Here is a 6,000-nt window from a genome sequence, read left to right as displayed (position 1 = left end):
CGATATTTTTTAAAAACTCGATATATCGCCCAGCTCTACTTCACGTAGAAAAAAAAAATCTCTCACCACAAAACCGATACTGGATACAAACCCAGTCTCCAGTGTTAGAGTCATGCACCCTGCAGCCCTGCATCAACCCCAACCACCTGGCGATTCTACAATATTATATGTGGTGTTTCATTAACGTAAAAGAAAAAGTTGCCTTTTGCTGAACTGCTCTGGTCCACCTTTACTCTTGCAGCTGAGCAGAAACCGACCCAGTCACATCAGTAACGGCAAAAAATCAATGTTATTCATGTTATGAATTTAATTTCAAGGAAAGATAGTTATACAATCTATAATAAAAACAAATATATAAAATGAACAAGGGTAATACATATCAGCATCGCATATACACTATATAAAAATATGAGAATGATTTAGTACTAGTAGCAGTAGTATTTGACTGCTGTTTCCCATTCTCTGTATGTAAGAACCAGGGTCAACAGGCTATTCCAGAATCAGCAAATTTGATATCTTTGTTCTTGACAGACCCAAGAGAATTACCTGTATTCAGTCATTGGGGCTCTGAGCTTCTGGTCACTGTATCAAGAAATTACATCAGTACTTGAAACCACATATGAATGAAACAGATCAAAAAAACCAATTTCATTTTAACAAGAGCTTCTGTGAGATGGCTAGCAGAATTTTACATAGATGGATCACACTAAAGGCAATATCAAGAAAGAAGCTCTTTGTCAGAGCCCTAGGCAGGAATGAGAAATTATATCATTTTAAGTCATTTTGGCACAATGGACATTGCCTTTGTTTCTGATAGCCCTTATTGTTTAATTTATTTATTTTGGTCATGATTTTCTATCCAGGCAGCACGGTGGCACAGTGGTTAGCGCTGTTGCTTCACTAGAAGGTCCTGAATTCAATTCCACCATTAGGTCAGGGTCTTTCTGTGTGGATTTTGCATGTTCTCCCCTGTGTTTACGGGGGTTCTCTGGCTTCCTCCCACAGTCCAAAGACATGGAGTTAGAGGGGACAGGTTAATCTGAAACACTAAATTGCCCACAGGTGTGAATGTGAGTGTGAATGGTTGTCTGTGTCAATGGTTAGCCCTGTGACAGACTGGTGACCTGTCCAGGGTGTACCCTGCCTCTCGCCCTAAGACAGCCGGGATAGGCTCCAGGGCACCCCGCGAACCTGAAAAGGATAAGCGAATGGATGGATGGATTTTCTAATCCTAATAAATCAGAATGTTATGATCATGGCATTTCCATTCTTTCCATTTCCCATTGTGTGTGTTTAAAAATAATATATATATATATATATATATATATATATATATATATATATATATATATAATTTTTATTGTTATCCTTGCCAATGTTGTTTATACTAAATGACTAGGTTTGACTTGAATATGTAACTGAAGCTGGAACTCTAAATAATATTTTGAACCAGTTAAAATGCTAATCCATTTGTGGAGTATTGGGGCATTTGAATGATATGATGAGAATGACACTTATTGATGTGTGAATGACCAAAGCACAGCAGGATTCAACACAACACTTTTTGAAAAACAGCAGCTGCTGATGTTGTTTCCTATAGCTCACTGGGATTCCCATTCAAAAGGTGTTCTTCCCACTTCCAGATTACATTTGATAGTGCTCAAAGGCTCACAAAGATTCAGGTATTTTTGTTTAGACAACAAAGGGACAGAGGTTTTATTCTGTATATAGCCTTGTGTTTATTTTGTGGATATTTTCACATTGTTAAGTAAAATTGTGATGAAAAGCTTAATACAGTCATTTAACAATATATACTATATCTTTGTGACATGACAACACGATTTTTATTAGAGATGGACGATCCAATATTAGTATGGATATGGGTCCAATACTGACCTAAATTACTGGATTGGATATTGGAGAGAAATAAAAAATGTAATCGATCCGAAGTATCACAAAATCACCTCACAAAACGCGCTACTTGGCGTAACCCAGCTCGGCGCATCGGCGCAGTATGTGTGAAGTGATAGAGCGGCTGTTGTTTGCGAGACCTTTCAGCGGTCTGTTGGAGCATTTGGAGCCTCGCTACATGCTTCCTAACCACAGCATTTCATCTCGGCGAAAACTATCCCAGAGAAGTAAAGCAAGTGTGTAAGTTCATCCCTGGATGTTTGCATAGTATTTCCACGTTAAGCTTAACAACTGAGATATTGAGCCACAGCTGGACTGGGCATCGGAGTTCCATATTGAGGTGAAAAGGAAGCGATTTGTCCCATACTTCAGCTAGAATTAAAAAATAGACACAAAGCTGGAGTTATTCTGTCTTTGCTGTGCAGTTGCATCTACTTCTCTCATTCTCTCCCCCTTCCTCTCCTGTTATTACTTCAAACATGAAACTGATCAATGATCAGCTGATTGGCTTTTCTGCCGCAAGTCCCGTCTTTCTTGTTTGTTTATTGCCCACTTTGCGCTAGAAAGAGGAGACCAGCGGATAAACAACAGCAGCACGTTTAAGCGTGATAAGCTGTTGTTAGAATTTATTTAATATTACTTTCTAGTATCAGCTGATGTTTGCTGGAGCCACGGCTGTAAAAGCTGCTGGTCATGATATCTGTTTGGATATGTGGTGAGATGGAAACATGAAGATGAAACCAGGAGATGTCCTTACTGAATCATCAGAGCTGAGCAGGTGATGGAGAAACAGGTTTACCTTTTAGGTGACATGAATGAGTTGAAGGGAAGTTATGATCTGTTTCTGAGAGACAAATAACACCAGGATCCTTTTCTACATAGCTGACGGCAGGTAACTGTGCAGGGGCGGGTCTAGCAAAGTTTTGCCAGGGGGGCAGGTAGGGCATTAGCAGGGAAAGGGGTTACGTCATTTTAAAACTGAATAAATAATTATCTGAATCTTACAACAAAAGTGGTCATCTGATTAAATGTATAGAAATCCATTATTGTATATAGTAACTAAAAAGTCTAATATACACCCCAGTAAGCTATAGTACTTTTTCCTTTGGGAAGGTACTATCTGTGCAGTCTGCAATTAAGTTGAAGAAAGATGTTGTTTAATTGTTGTGGAAAAATAATTGATTTCTGTGCATTTGTTTTACACTTGCATTAAATTAAAGTTGATTACATCGATTAAGGGCGGGGGGTTGTTTCCTAATATTTTTGCTGGGAGTTGGCAACCCTATTAGTTAGGTAGGTAAGTACTCTTTAAAATACCAGAATAGGGAGGATGGTGTAGGTTCAAATTTATTAGATTGATCAGTGTTGCTGAACTATAAAATGTTTTGGGTGCAGTGTATTTTTTGCATACAGGTATAACAGAATAGCTTCTGTCTCTTGTTTTTTAAAACTTGAGTATGAACTTTAAATTAAAAAGTGGTATCGTGCCATCTCTAATTTTTATTATGACTTTTTCCTGACCTCATTTTTTGCAGACTGCATGCAGCTGTATTCCATACAATTGGATTTTCTCTGCTGATTGGTGTTTGCACCTAACGAATTTCTATGTAAAGCCATGTAATTTTTTCTTCCGTCATCTGGAATGTGCTGATGACTGATCATAACTGAGATTTAAAAAATGAAATAGAAGTTTAATCATTAACCTAGAGCTGATTAACTCAGAGAAAAGCTAATTAGAGTAAGTCCACCAAACTGTGAGCATGTTCACCTTGAGTTAAGCTTTCGTGAGTAGAGAAAGAAAGCCATCATCAATGGAGCTCACTTGGTAACAGGCAATGGCGTGTCCAGCGGGGTGGCCTGGGGGGGCACAGGCCACCCCCCAAACCAGACTGGCCACCCCAGGTGCCACCCCGAAGCTAAAACAATAAAATTCAATTAAATATCAAATGTACGATTACGTTTTCGTAGTGAAGCTCAGATATCCGAGTGTAAGTGAATGCAGCATCGGCAAAGGAAGGAGAAAGACAGCACCACAGAAAGCTATTTTCCGGCGAAAGAAAATGATGAGAGAATAAATGTCCTGGTAAGTAATATTAAGTTTGTTGAGTTTAGTAAACTTCAGTGAAATTAGAATACCAAGGAAAAAATAACACTTAAAAAATATTCGGCAACTGCCGAATATTTCAGTAGGCTACTGGGGGGAGCTAGCATAAGAGTTATTAGTTATAAGATATAATCCAAGTCGTAACATTGCTGTGTGGAGCTGCAGATTTGGTTGCAGGTTAATACTGGCAGTGTCGCCATGCCACCTGACTGTACTTCATCATCAGCCAGTGTTGTTCTTTATACATCAATATTACCAAAGTTTGTGCCATGTTCAATGCAGGGATGTGCAGTTCTGGTCCTCCTGGTTTCAGATGTTTCCATACTTCAACACAGCTGATTTAAAGAATCATTTACAGACTTGTGCACAACTAGGTGTTTGGGGATTATTTGATTTGGATTGGCTATGTTGGTATAGGTAACATCTAAAACATGCATGATAGGGTCCATAAGGGCAAGAATTTGACATCCCTGACTTCCAGTCAAGGTCATACATCAGGAAAGTTGTTGTTTGTGACTTAAGTTTTTGCTTTATTACTTCAGGGCCAACCAGTATAGATAGAAGAATAGGAGTGGAGAATGAAAAGATCTCAAAATATTGAGAATTTCTTCCTTAAGAAGGCTAAAATAACACCAGAAGGACAGAGCAATGTCAGGGAAAGGTGGACTGAGCAGCAGTCATCATTGTCACCTGTGATTTCTACAAATGAAGGTATGTGAGAATGAATAAGGAAAATGCAAGGAAGGGATGTTTATATTGTCAGGTGTTCAACCGATCCATAGGGGACAAATCCTAATATTTGGGAATAAATAATTAAATAAGTAAATATATGTATTGTGGTACATAATTGGAAATGAAAACAAAATCCTGCTTTAAATAACATGTTTTTTTTATTTAATGAAATGTAATATTTTTATATTATCCCACGCACTTCTTCACCTGTTCATGATCCACCAGATAACCAGGATGTGGTGCCTTTTGAAACATCTTCTCCTACAACATCATGTACGACACCGGGCCATCCACATGGTATTTAACCTCCAATCTTACTTTATAGATTAATATTGAAAGCCTTTAATTGTGCATTAAATATTTTATAATATTGATACTGTCACTTTTGCAAGAGATGTTGTTCTAGATTAAAAACAATTCTTCATTGATTTTTAAATTGAATCCTCCCATACTTAGATATATCTCAAAATCCAGCGGAGGGACCTAGACAGCCACACTTGAAGATATTTCCTCGAACAGTACATGGTGAAAAGAGGAGGGCCTTCAGCAAGACATGGTATTCACAACACAAATGGCTGGAATATTCTCAAAGTCGGGACTCTGTCTATTGTTTTGCATGTAGACACTTTTCCCTTCCAAATGCTTCTGAAACTCCTTTTACATCACATGAAGGGTACTCAAACTGGAAGAAGGCAATGTATAAAGATGGAGGTTTTAAGGGGCATGAGAAATCTGAAGGTCATACGAATGCCATGTATGCTTGGAGTGAACATAAGAAAAACATTTTGACAGATTCATCTGTGCATGATGCTTTGGACAAGGCATATAAAAAAAAAGTAGAGGAAAATCGCATATATATCAAAACTGTTGCTGAAGTACTTTTCCTTACAGCTATGCAAAACCTCTCCCAAAGGGGGCATCTTGAGACAGATACATCACAAAACAAGGGGGACTTTTTAGAGTTAATGGAACTTCTTTCTAAGCATAATCCACTGATTGCAAAAAAAATGAAAGCTGCAGGAAATGCAAAATATACCAGTAACACCATTCAGAATGAAGTAATCGAATGTCTGTCAGAGATGGTACGTGAAGACATTATCAGAGAAGTAAAGGAGAGTGAGTACTTCTCTGTGATTGCAGATGAAACAAAAGACCTAAAGAAAACAGAGCAACTGACATTAGTACTAAGGTATTACTACAATGGGGCTGTTCAAGAGAGTTTTTTAGAGTTCCAGAGAGCAAGTCAGCTAGAT

Source organism: Astatotilapia calliptera, chromosome 2 (genome assembly GCF_964374335.1).
Source record: "Astatotilapia calliptera chromosome 2, fAstCal68.1, whole genome shotgun sequence".
Taxonomy (NCBI): domain Eukaryota; kingdom Metazoa; phylum Chordata; class Actinopteri; order Cichliformes; family Cichlidae; genus Astatotilapia; species Astatotilapia calliptera.
Note: the sequence above shows the minus strand (reverse complement) of the source record.